At 34.2% G+C, this 14,658-nt stretch overlaps 1 long non-coding RNA gene across 10 annotated transcripts in view; it reads right to left on the bottom strand.

The window, feature by feature from the left end:
* LOC129054622 (uncharacterized) overlaps nt 1–14,658 on the bottom strand; it is a 406,710-nt gene that overhangs the window by 14,214 nt on the left and 377,838 nt on the right. Inside the window, exon 7 of one of the 10 annotated variants that reach the window (XR_010140278.1) lies at nt 3,882–10,052. The exons of the other annotated variants lie outside the window; for them this stretch is intronic. This is a non-coding gene — a long non-coding RNA (uncharacterized LOC129054622). Of the gene's footprint in view, nt 1–3,881; nt 10,053–14,658 lie in introns of those variants that run through there. 10 annotated transcript variants of the gene reach the window in all.

Below are 14,658 nucleotides of genomic sequence, written 5' to 3' on the forward strand. Positions count from 1 at the left end.
AGCTTTTCCTGTCTACTTTAATAAACCTATGACCTCTAATTTTAAAAAAAAAAATCTTTTTCACTCAACAAAAACCACAGATTCTGATACACTAGGATAGTCTTAAGGATTAAGAAGAGAGAGAAGGGCCAGCATCAAACATAGAATGTTAAGGTCCATAAGACAAGATCCATACTTACCTATGATGGGAAACAAATAAATAAGCAAACAAAATATACAATTCATTAGATTGTTTTTTAAATATTTCTCCTTCAAGTGGAGTCAGTAAAGACATATTGGGGAAAACAACACAATATAATGAGATATGTAATTTCAATCAAAAGTTGTACAAGTAAATTTACACAAACACGCACACACACACACATACGCACACACACTCCATAAAGATAAATGCCCACATGTGCAATAGACAATTGTTGATTCAAAACAAATGTTTTGCTTCCACCCACAGGCAGAGGAAAGTAGTGACTCCAGTCATAGTGCATTTCCTTTTCACCACCTGAAAAGCCATGTGTTTATGCTGAATACAGAATAGTGTGTTAGGCACGTTCAGCTATCACAATCACAAATTATTTAGGTTGACTGAGAAGATATACTACCTGTGATGATTCTTGATCTCAATACTACAATAATTTCACAGTATAACTTACGTACATAATACATGCAAGTCTATAAATTCCTTTCCAAAGAGTTTACCCTGATCCCCAACTGTTACTCAGTTTAGCAGATATCACTGTGTAGCTTTGATGTGAAATGCCAATATGCCTGTGAGACTGCAGGTTTATATTATAAAGAGTTCTGACAACTTGCCCAAGTAGAAGAAGCTGTAAAACCAAGAATAGTCTTGATCACTTAGACTAATTTGATCACATATGTGATATAGAACTTTAGATGGCAAGGGAGGTATAAAATGTAAAACTTACGCATTAAAATTGTCATGACTGTATGACAAAGTAACTCGATTTAAGATACAAAATAGATATTATCAAAATATACAGGGGTCTCCTGATTATTCATAGAAAAGAAGAAAATAATTTAAAAATTTATATAATTCCCATGCATAATTTTCCCTAATGTTTCAGCATTGTTACTTAAAAAATCTTTTCAAATATCTAGATGTTGGTTAAGGAAAGAAGAAGCAAATAAATAGAGATACTGTGGTATAAACATGGAATATAACATATGAATAAATGTTTTAAATTATAAATAGGAGAAAATCAATATTATAACTCATAAGTACTTTTACAAATGTAACTACAACTGGTTTTAAATTAATATTTTTGATAATTTATAATTTAGAAAGATTTTTCAAAGTTTCAACAAAAGCTTTGAAACTGACTGTACTTATTGCTTTATTTGTCACATGATGTCTCTCTCCAGCCAAACTAAATACAATATAAATACTCCTCTTCTCTCCAAGGCATACTGTATGTAAGCTTTCATTTTATCTCTTTTAGACTCTCTGTTTGTATACATTTTTGTTTATTTTTAGATTTTATAAGAAAGAATACATATCAGCCACAAGGATAGTTTCCCAAGTCTTCTGTTCCTGCCTGAAAAGTTGAAGAAACATATCAGTGAACTTTTCTTTCACTATCCCCATCATCCTGCAAGGAATAAATAATTTCCAGAGCATGAGTCACAATATTTTATGTTAGTTCAAACAATTCTATGACACCAATAAAACAGGTATTTAATAGCCAGATATTCGCTACTAAAAAACAGCACGATATTTGCATTAGTCTTACATAACTGAACTCTTGAAAATAAGCAGCATGTGTATCCATTTCACTAAACCATTCCACAGAAAGAAGAAGATATTTTTGGCTAAAAATGTAATTTCTTGAATACTTGATAAAGAAAATATCTTTTAATTTTTTTTAAATTAAAGCTAGTCCATTTTTCAGAGCTAGGAAATGTTCAGAGTATGGAAATGGAAAATATTTTGAATGACTGGTTAATTGTTAAGGCATAAAGATAAGATTCAGTTACAAAGATAATATTGGTGACACAAGCAGCAATGTGTGTTGTGTAATAATTAAGCGTTCAGTCATTTTCAGTGTTCTTTGTATCAGTTAACTCATTTAGGTTTCTGGCTGATTAATATCCACAGATGTAGAACCTGGACCACAAATAAGTCAGGTAACTTGTCCAAGTTCATATTAGTGTTACAACTGACTTCAGCTTGGAATTTTAACCAATGGGTTAAAGGACGACTCTAAATTTTACATGTGGAAGAAAATGAAACCTGCCCCTCTGAGACTAATGTGCATAATGTCCAAACTCTCCATTTATGCAATAAATGAAGTAAAAGTATTGTGACATGTGATTATAATAAATTTCTGGATAGTAATAATAACATTCACACATTTGATCAAAATTAATCAATTTTATGTAAAAAGCAAACCTTGAATGTTTTCTAGGGACCTTCGTTACAGGGGAATAAGCAGTGGAGATGTGTGGAACTATATAGATCCCATGAAACAGAGAAAAATGGGATGCAATGAAGTCATTGATGGACAAGGAGTGTGATTATGTATTCCAAATTTCACGTCAAGGTTCCCATGTGGCCCACACTATTATTTCTAACCTAAAATGTCTGAGATTGCCTGGTGAGCTTGTAGATTTATACTTGTTAGGTATCAAGAGCTAAAATTTCACACACAGCAAGATATTTGCTATTAAAAAACAGTAAGATATTTGCATTAGTGTTACATAATTGAACTGAATCAGTTCGGTTTTTCTGAATCAGAAACACTGATAAAGCAAATTGTTTACCTGCTGGACTATGTTTGGAAAATTTGTCAGTTTGAGTTTTATAGAGTTTGATTTTTGGCCAAGTACAATTCAGAGAGTTTCTATTGAGTCTTTCTAAAATGTTACTTAAGTCCTCATGTAATTTTCCCACTTACATAAATAAATTACCCCCTACCAAATAATGTTACATACAATATAAAACTCTTCAAAATCTTATCCAGACACTTGGCATTGTCCCTAACAACTTCTTGTTTAAAGAGTGAAGGTGTGGTAATTGGCGATGGATTCTCACTATTCATACACTAGTACTATAGTTTAACTCTGTCCCACAAAAATCAGTTGTTGAAAACTTAACCTCATTTAGCAGTGTTGGAAAATGAGGCCTAATGAGAGATGATTAGGCCATGAGGGATCTGCCCTCATGAAAAGATTAATGTCATTCCTGCAATATTGTAGGACTGACTTCCTTATCTCAGCAGTGGAGTGAGCTTGGCCCTCTTTTTTCTCTCCCCATTTCTCTCTTCTTCCGCCATGAGATGACAAAACAATGCTCTCACAAGATGCCTGTCCCGTGATCTTGAATTTCCAGCCTCCAGAGTCCTGAACCAATAACTTTCTGTTCATTATAAATTACCCAGCCTTGGGCATTCTGTTATCACAGCATGAAACAAACTAGGGCAAATAGTATATGTTTTATCTACTCTCCTAAAGTCTTCAGTCCTCAACCAGCTTCTATTTTCTTGGCATCCAAGAAATCTAAATTTTGCAGACCTTGGAATGAACTGTTATTTGGCCTTAGGCAAATTATTTAACATTTCAGAGTATTAGCTTTCTTATGTGTAATATATATATATGTATCTCTCGCCTGTAATATATATATAGTGTATCTATGTGTATATGTGTGTATAATGCAAATATACATATATATTTTATAAATACTCATCGGTTATTATATAAATGTATAGACACCAATTAAATATATAAAAATACATACAGCACATTTTTATTTATACAAAATATACGTGGTGTGTGTGTATATATATATATATATATATATATATATACGTGTGTGTATATATAAACACATACAAAGTTTTGTTATAAGTGAACTGCCTGGTATATAAACTGATAAATATTAGGCACTTATGAATGCTTTTAATTGAATTAAGAAGCAACCAAAAATAGAAAAAAAGAAAAAGCATGCTGCATAATATCAGCATTCTATTCTGAATACTGAGTTTGCTCCTTAAGAATATTACTGTGTTATTTTTTAATAATGGTGTCCATGGCTGGCAGACACTTACACACAGTAAAGAGGAAAATTCTCATCTTTCCATGAAGACATTTTTAAAAAGCAAATAATAAAATGCATTTTATATTTTTGTTAGACTGTTCTAATTCTCATGGATATGATATTGAGCTGATCCAAATGTAATAACATGAAAAATCAATGAGATCGTCAAGGTCAGAAACCACATATATCAGAAGAAAGTGATATTAATAATTTTAACTTGTTGAGGCTTATTTTCAACATATCATTAGGGTGGACCTGTGGAAAACATAAGGTATTTTTTAAGCCTCTAACTGTATAGGAAACTGTTGAAGGCCGAAAGAGTGAGGGTCGTGATTAACTCAGTATACCACGGGAGGCTGTATGAGTAAACAGCAAACTGTTCTCATGAAAGCAGGTTGTTAGCAGACTGACAAACTGTGTCTGCCGGCCAGAAGGAATCCTGAGGGTAGTCACGACCCAGGCACTAGTATTTCTTCTGATTAGGCACATCTGAAGCCTGTTAGCCATAATATGAACCTGTGATCAATCAAGCAGCTGACCAATTGTTAGCTCCTCCTGCCTGCTCTTTCTACCCAATAAATACAAAAGGCTGTGGAAGCTCAGTGTGGCGGCTGCCTTTGCTCACTAGAAGCAGTGAGCTCTTTTCTTCTTCCCCTGGCCCCTTCCTTTAAAACAGTTACTTTTGTCTTTAAGTTTTCATTTCTACGTTTGGTTTGTCCCTTCCTTCAGTCTTGTAATGACGGTCTCAAGTAGTAACAGTAGTAACTGTTGTAATGATGGTTTCAAGTAGTAACAATAATAACTGTCACAGTGACAGTCTCAAGTAGTAACTGTGGCAGTCTGCCACAGGAAACACTTTCTGAATCTAAAGTTCTACCAGGTGAACTTTATTAGGCTTGATTTTAGGAATTTTTATCATTACTCTAGAGTAGACTATAAGAAATTGTTCTTACTCCTAATGCATAATCTTTTTATTGTCTTAGCTGAATACCTGGGATATCAACTCTCCTCTATTGCTGGGCCAGAATTCCAGTATCTTTCAGCATTGCTCAAACCCTAGTGTTTCTCTTCTGTTCTCAACTCTGTAATAATTGAGTCCCTACCAGAATATGTGCAGCTCAGCATGAAATTAAGGCCTCAAAAACAAATTCTTCATAATTCAACTCTTCTTGACTCCCTTTGTCTGGTGACTTGAATATCTTATATATCTTATATTCTGGCTGCTTCAGAAGCCACAAGCTCTATTCTCTGCTTTCTCAGCTCAGAGGGATCACGGCACTTTTCTTGTGTTCAAGCTCTCTGGCACAAATTGGAACATAGTCCAAAGGTGCAGAAGTGTGGAGGCTGTATAGCCCATCTTGAGGGGGGATTGCAGGGTTCCCTTTTTTCAGGGATTGCAATCTCAAGTTGTCTATGATTCTGTGCCTGAAACTAGTTGTCTTACATATTTTGTTCAGATTTTATTTTATTTTATTTGGTGAAAGCACTAGTCCCATACCAGTGATCCTACAATCTCTGACAGATGAAGCTTCCACTAAACATTTTAATTTCTCAAAAAAATAATTTTTCATTGTACAATACTAAATATGAATGGAATGGTCTAAGAAACATCATGTAACACTTGATTTATGTATGTATTTATAAAATAAGCATAATATTTTAATAGTTGATTAAACATCCACTTTTAAAAATAAAATAATTTAGTTCAGTTTAGACTATTTTATAAGGTAGTTACTTGCACTAATGTCATTTAGATAAAATATTATAGTTACTACTCAGAATTATTATTGAAATTATAGCAGTAATAATCAAATAATATCTTCTGCAATACTGATGTAATTAAAAATCATTTTGTTGTATATGGTTTATAGAGACACATACATATACTAATTCTCAGCTATATAAGTAATTTCCAGTATTATACTCAAAACACTAGATTTTAAAAATGTTTTTAGCTTGCTCATTATCTACTATAGTAAAGTGTTAATTCTTTGTTATTTTTTTCCAAAGGGAACAGTTTAACTTCAGTATGTGATGTAATAACATAAAGGAGATATCAAAAATCCATCATAAAATCAATTTACAATAACTGTTACATTATTTTAATATCATATCCCTCTAAACTTTGACGGTTAATTATTTAAATAACCACTAAAGTATTTTCTTAATTATATAAAAAGTTGAACAGTTGGTATTACCCTTATTTGTCAAATTAAAAATATAGTAACTAAGTAGAATATAACATTTAGAAAGTTCTGTCACATAATTTATAGACATGTTCTCAATTTAATATTAAATTTTTCTAACAAATATTTAGTAAGCACTCCCTGTGCATTTAGACATGAGTAACTTGGGATAGTCAGCAATATGGGCATTATCTCCTTCATGAGAACTGATGGCTTAGCAAGATAATCACTTCCCTTGAATTATTAAAATGAGTCAGACAGGCATTGTTTAAATATATACACACCTACATATGCACACATAAATACATACATATGCATGTATAATGCATATGTATTATATGTATATGTATTATATGCATATGTATTATATGTATTATATGTATATATAATGCATATGTATAAATACATACATATGCATGTATATTTTCATCTAATTCTCATGCTAACTCTATAAAGTCCTTGTTATCACCATTTTATTGATCATGTTATAGAAGTATATTTTACCAGTGTGTCATATTACAACACTGTTTATTCTTGTTGTTATTGGTGGTGGTGGTGGTGGTGCTTGCTTTTGGTCACAAATTCTTGGCTTTCATAAAACACTGTAGAACACTCCTTACTATGAAATTCTCTGACGTGAAAGGCATGCACTGTCAAGATGGTATAAGGGAAACTACAGAGAACAAGGAAATTGCATTGGATTTAATCAACCTGACCCTATAATACTGCCTGTCTTTATAATATATCTCATCTTTCCATTTTTAATAGCCAGTTACTTTTTTGATAGTTACTACATTTTCTCTGCATTTAATATTAAGCTATCAGTGAAAACTTTAGCTAAAAGTGAAGCTGTATCATTTTCTTTTTCTTCACTCTATATCTACATTAAGCAAAAAATGAACTCAGGTAAAGGTAGGTATAGTCATGTTCTCAGTCCTCTGTCTTCTCCCCTCCCCATCTGCAGTCTCAGGCATCTTCTTTCTATAACTGTCATCCACGCTTCTGCCAGCCTCCTGGCATCTGATGTGATCTGTGTTTGTGTAGATAACATCAGTATAATTTGGTCCAATGTCTTTCAGACAACAGCTCTCAACTAGCTCAATCTCTTTGATCTGTGTTCTAGCAGAATAAAGCCCATGTCCCCTTGAAGCTTCCACTGAGAAATAGTTATCTATTAGTTGGTGAATCACTTTCAACCACCTTACTTCCATCTGTGGAAAGCCTATGGTTTTCAGTTGCTTATTTGTTAACTTGATGTTTGACAGGAAAGCAAAGTAGAATGACAGGAATTGCAGATATTTTCCTGCTTATGTGCATATCACTCTCTCACACACACAGATGTAAGCCTGGGTGCGTGTATATCTACTCCCCAGTGCCTGTAGTGAATTTACGTTTGTTGAAGCCAACAATTATCCATGCAGCTCTCCTACCATGTGTTCCCAGTCACCAGCTGTCTCACTTTCTAGCATGCTCAGGCTTTTGCCCTTCCCTGAAGCAGTTCACATGGGCACTATGATCCTCTCAGCTTAGTCTCTGATTCTAATCCCTGCCCTATGGTCTTGGAGCTTTTTGCTTCTTTCAGCTATTTTCAGTTTGAAATTCATATTTATTACTGGCTCCTCCTTCCAGAAGTGTTGGTTGTAAGGAAAAGGATTAAAATGAGTCACAAACTATTTTCATTTATTCTACTAAACCGTTTCCTAATAGCCAAGGCACACTGATATTATACAAGCACAGTGATACCCACAAGTGGAAGTCTTTTGAATTTTTGTATTAATTGACATTACATGAATGAGATTAACTTGTTCATACCTAAGCTTAGGTACAGCATATTACTTAGGAGAGCAAGATTCAGGATTCGTTCTGATTTGGATCAAGTAATTTTCATTTATTCCATAGGTAGTGTCACTCCTAGCCTTGTCACTCTAAGATAAGATACTTCTTTCTCATAATGTCTCTATTCACTGACTCAGTAATAATTCTTTTGGTGATATGCTCCTTTTTTTAATAACTTCTGGGTTTGCCTGCCTCACATTACAAGAATGGCTTGTCATCCAATAGACTTTTTTAATATTCTTAGTACACATAATAATAACATGATACCTAAAAGTAATTAAGAGAAGCTGGCACTTAAATTGTGATTACATTTTATTTCAAAGGCCATCCTACATTTTATTTAAGGCAGAAGGAAAAGCATATATATTTAACACTTTAAATTTAGAGTTTATAAAGTAGCACTAAAAATACAAACACACACACACAGACACACACACACACACAAATTTCCCATTGTGTGAAGAAATAGTCAAAATGCTGTGTGTCATCCCCTGATGGTGATCTTGCCTTCGTCTCAGTGGGTAACTAAATAATGCTTTAATAACAGTTAACTTACAAAGTGGTTGCAGTGGATATGCTTGGAGGACTCCTTTTACTTCTTACCGCTCTCTGTTGACCTAATAATTAGTTTTTAACAAGAAAAGGTCAGCTTCTCCTTCCATTTCTGTCTAAGGTTCTACTCATTGATTCGTAGTTTTCCTTTTCTTTTAACCTTATATATGTTTCTTGCCAACATCACCCCCAGTGAAAAGAGCCCAAGCCAATGATGTCTACTTGCAGGTTCATTTGGGTTAAAAGAGAGTCTGGGTAAGAACAGGCATAGTTTAATCTATTTATCATAAAAGCTAGAAAATTCAAATGGCATGTCTTGCTGAGGGAAGGTCAGTCATAGCTGTAAAGTAAAAATGATAGCACACTTAAACTTGTATATAAAGATTATCATATGGATTTCTAGATGTCTTGATTCACTTGTTTTAACTCTAAAATATATTTTTTCTTTTCACAATATCTTCAGGTCTAGGTTTTTATTGCAGCAGTTTTCTAATAAATCCATCCCACAAACAACAATAACAACAACAAACCCCTCAAGGTTCAGCCAAGTTTCTTCAGGGCTCTGCAATTTGGAAAATAATTCTCTTGAAGTGTAACCACTGCATCCTATCCTAATGTCCACAGGAACAAGACCTTACTCTCAGAGAAATGGTAAATAGAGTCCCCTGTTCATAATACCCACTTCAAACCAAGAACCAGAAGGTCAACCCATTACAGTAAATTTGTTTTAATGTGTTCAGTCCTGGTAGTTGAGCCACTTTTCTTCCCAAGTCCACAGTCCAGAGTTTCAGAGAACAAGGGGAAAACCGAAAATCTCCTTTCACCTTTTGCAATGAATATCTTTCCCTAGTTCAATAATAAACCTATTGTAGAATGAGAAGTGAGAAAATGAGAACCTGAATAAGAAAATAGATCCAGTTACTCAAGTCATTTGGAAGGTAATATTATGTTGGTCATATGTCCGTAATGAAGATGAAGATAGGAAATTACATCTGGTTACTTCAAAAAAAAAAAAGGGATATTTTAATGAGAAACAAAACTCTTTACTCAGGGAGTGGCCTATGGGTGCATGTAGTAGCCTCCCTTTACTGCCATTTACTCAGAATAAACAAAGAAGTAGCTGCCTACATCTGACAGCTACATCACATGTGGAAATCCAGACTTCCAAATAAAGTGACAGACAAAAATGCAATGATAATAATGCTATAAGACATCATGGAAACTGATTAATAAAGAGGAACATGTAAAGAAGTAGGGGGTAAGATTCAATAACAAAAAATTATGAAGCAAAATAACAATAAGAAAAGACTCTTCTTTAAGAACATGGTAATAATAATACTGGGATACAAAACAGCGGTTTGAAAGGTAGACTGGACGTACAACCTTTAATGGTTCCAGAGGACAGAAACAAATTCCTTTAAGGCTGCCTGAAGGTGAGAAGGAGAGACAAATATAATAAGCACGTGAAACAAAATTTGCAAATAATGTAGATTACTAGAGTCTTAAAGTGAGCAATGTTAATTTAGACCCTGTGACTTAGGCAAGTTATTTTTTAAAATATATTTCCCTCATTTTACTTATGTATGAAAGATGATAATAATTACATTGTTCCAATATTTTTTAAGTGTTAACTGAATTAACCCTTGTAAGTATATAGAAAATAATAGCCAATGTTGACTACTGGAGCTTTATCTACTATTATATATGTCTATGAGTTGCTAAGTTGCAGAAAATTTAATGTAATACTAGTTCATAATGTGTTGTTGTTAAACTATGCTTTAATAGTATTCTGAGTTTTTTGTAACTTAGAATGAATATTAATGCAAATTTCTGAAATTGAAAGTCTAAAATATTGATAGATTTCTGGACATTGATAAAACTATGAACTTCATTATATTAGACAGACTTTTTTTTCAGGAATTTATAATAATCCACTTTAATAAAATAACACTTTTATGGAATGGAATACTAGAATGGTCTACTCGAACTGATCGTGATTTTTTTCTCTAATCAGGTGGCCACAAGAAGCCAAATTTTAACCAGAAGTATGGTGACCCTAGAACTGGAACAAGGTGGGCAATTGTCTGATTCTAATGTATGAAGGTAGGCCGGAATTCTCTTAATGTTCTCCTTAGCCTGACTAACCTTTAGATAGGCTTTTTCCTGATTATAGGCTGATGGAGCTCAGAAAATGATACTAAAAAAATATGCTACCTTGGAATACTGAGTATTTTAAGCTGCAGGAAATTGGGAAAACCACAGAAGCAGGAAGATCACTCTTTGACTTCCTCTGGTCTTTCTCTTTTGAAGCAGGTTGTAAAATAATTATCTGACCTACCTTCCCTGAAAGTAGGTCATAGGATGCTCAGTTGAGTGATCCTTCTCTGTACTGGAGGCCTAGAAGAATCTGAACAAACAGCTCTTGCTAAATTCCCCCCAGTTTCTTACTGTTAGATGATACCCTTTTACTCCAAGTATATTTCTGCCCTGAATATCTATAAAAATACACAATTTCTCTGGGTCTTTAAGTCTTCATTTCTGAAGGCTGCCATGTCACATAAATTTTATATTAAATAAATTTAAATACATTTATATGTTTTTCTCTTGTTAATCTGTGTTAGCTTTATATTTTATAATCAGGAAAGGAGAAAAAGAGATTTTATTTCACATGAAGTGCTACAGCCTGTAAGATGGCCATCTCACAGGCTGAGAAGCAGGCTTCCAGCCAGGACCAGAGACAGGTACTTGGAAGGAGGGGAGGCTGGGGCAAGAGTTTTATTCTGAACATACATATTCAGTGGTTACAAAAGGAGCTCTGATTATTAATGAAAATGGTCCTGACACATGGGTATTGAACAAATATGCATGTAACATATGACCTATGTTTATTTTGGGATGGAGACAACATTTAAGTGTATTACAGTTTTTGGTGTTATACACCAATTGGTATTTTCAGGACACAAATTCATGCAAGTGCACTATTTCTGTAAACCAGCCAGAATCAGTCCATAGTCTCCAGTCTTCTTACCAAAAGAAAGCTATTGAAATCCATCTCTTGACAATCAAAGCTGTAGTTACATGTAGTTGTGGAACAGGAACTAGGGGTCATTTAGTAACTGGTGCAGCTACACATTGTTTTAATATTGCTTATATTGAGGCCAATGCTTGCTAAGCTGCTAGAGAAAAAGAAAAATCTTATGGCTGTTAGGGAATCATTTATCTTTAAGTGTAGGGATGCATGACTTAGCCCTGGCCAGGCATCGCCTTAGGTCCTATTTATAATTTGGTATCTTATTGCCACAAAAAGTATTTTCTGTCAGTCTTAGGATCTCTATTTTAACATTAACACTGGTCAGTTGTGTTGTGTGTAAACCACAAAAGGGAGGGGATATAACAAGGTGTGTCTGACCTCCTATCGCATCATGACCAGGAACTCAGCTTTAAGGTTCTTCTGGGGTCCCCTGGCCCACAAGGGGACCCATTAGGTGGGTGAGGGTGGTAGAATTTTATTTTTAGTTTATATCTGTCTTTTATTTTAGAGTTTGCATTTATTCCTTTGAGATTCAGACCTTCTATCACTTATAAATGTCTCTCTCAGGGACCTGAGAGTCATCGCTTTGAAATATAACCATCAGAAAAATAAAGTCCCCAGTCTCGATCATCCATTCTCTGTGGAAGAGAAGGAGCTTAACTTTTATAAGGGCTAACTAGTAAAAACAGGTAGTCTAACACATCGACCAATCTCCCCACTAATGTCTTCAAGGAATTTTCCGCTAGCTCACCGCAGCACTTAAAAACTCACCCACCTTTTGTTTCAGTAGACCTGAGTTTAATTTTTCTTTGCTGTTACACTAGTCTTGGTCCCTGTTGCAATAGTCCTCAATAAAGTCTGATTTTTCTGTTTAACCCATCCAGTGCAATTTTTCTTTTATGGGACTGAAAGTGTGATCTCTGCAACTTCATGTGCTATGGCCCCGATTTTCTTGGTTATTTTATTCAATATGGCCAACCTCTGATTCTTTTTATTTTTTATATTTTCTCCTCTACCTCAGTGCTTCTCAACTCTGGTTTGAAGCATCTGAGATTGTTTAAGATACCACAGTCTGATTTAATGCATCTAAAGTAGGGTGGGGAATTGGTATTGTTTTAAATTGTTCCAGACTGCAATAATTGACAATATTGAGAAGTACTTTTCCAGAGAATAAAACTTTTCTTTTCATGAAATGCTTCTACACACATGTAAGTAAAATTGATCAGATACTCATCTATCCAATTAAAATTGCCTGCCATTCCTGACATTCTTGGTCTTTATCTACATTGTCAATTCAGGGCTTACTGAACTCTTCAATCACATATTTATTGACATCCTCTACTTGTTTCTATTATAGAAAACAGAGACCATACTTTATAGCCATATATTACTAGTTTAGGTCTCAAAGACAACATTAAATTCTGAAGTGGGGAGAGTAGAGGACCCAATTTATCTCCCTTTTTCATTTGGCTAATTTCACTGAGTTTATCCAATCTCATCTGAAGTGTGATATTCTCCAGAACTACTTCCTTTACCCTCATGCTGTTCAAGTGTGTTGCATAGATGGCAGCACTGGCATCACATGAGAGCTTGATAGACATGCAGAAGACACACCCACCATGTACTAAATCAGAATGAGCATTTCACAAAATACCCAGGTGATTTTTATGCATATCAACCTTTGGGGTATATGGCTTAACTATTAATATAGTAATAGTTTTTAACCACTCATGTGCATGTCCACAGCAAGCTGGATTTCCTGCATTAATTTTTATATTACTAGTGTCTAGTACAACCCTGGTATTTAGTAGGTATCTAATATATACATTGAAGACATTACTGTTTATTTATTCACAGTCTTCTTTATTATTCTTCTTAAATTCTCTTTCTTTTTTTTTTTTTTTTTTGACAGAGTCTCACTGTGTCGGGGACTGGAGTGCAGTGGCACCATGTTGGCTCACTGCAACCTCCGTCTCCTGGGTTCAAGCAATTCTCCTGCCTCAGCCTCTCGAGTGGCTGGGATTACAGGCACCCACCACCACGCCTGGCTAGTTTTTATATTTTTAGTAGAGACGGGGTTTCACCATGTTGGCCAGGCTGGTCTCGAACTCCTGACCTCAGGTGATCCACCCACCTTGGCCTCCCAAAGTGCTGAGATTACAGGCATGAGCCACCGCTCCCGGCCAATTCTCTTTCTTTTCCAATTCCATATTTAGAATCATTTAAATAATATTCTATGTTAATGACATAGAATATGTCATTAATGACAGAATGTTTATAAAGTAGAGAAATAAAAAATAAAGGTTTACTATCATCCTGAAACAACTTGGCATTTCTAAAACCACTACGCCATTTATTTTATATGTATGTGTACAGTTGGGATCATGATGCAGATATAATTTTGAATACTAGTTTCTCATTCAATATTGTACAAGCAACTTTTCTTTGCCACTACTTACATTTCAAAGCCATTTTTTAATGCCTACTTAATAATTTTAATGGGCATTTTAGGTCATTTACATTATGGTCTCAGCCCATCTCTCTAGCTTTAGCTCCAGACATGGGTCAAATATATATTCACCATCTGCTCTAACCAAACTAGACTTATTGCTGTCTTTACTTTTCTTACAGTTTCATTTTTTTTCTGAAGAAATTTCTTTCTCCTGAATGCATTTCCTACATAACTCAGCAGATTAAAATTCTACCATAGTATATGATTTTTCAAATGCAAACTTCACTGTAAAACTTGTTCATGTACATCTCAAAAGATGTCTCTCCATTCTCCAAACTCCTATCACTTGCTGTTTTTATTTTCTATTACTTTCATGGCGTTTACCACACGTACCATAATATTGTGTTCTAGTTATATCTACCAGTCTATCCACACAGAAATTCAAGAGCCATGCCCTAATATTTAATTATATTATGATACAATTATATTATATATACTATTATTGTAGTATGATGCAATTATATTATAAATATTATTGTATTTATATGTG

This window comes from Pongo abelii, chromosome 5 (genome assembly GCF_028885655.2).
Source record: "Pongo abelii isolate AG06213 chromosome 5, NHGRI_mPonAbe1-v2.0_pri, whole genome shotgun sequence".
NCBI lineage: Eukaryota > Metazoa > Chordata > Mammalia > Primates > Hominidae > Pongo > Pongo abelii.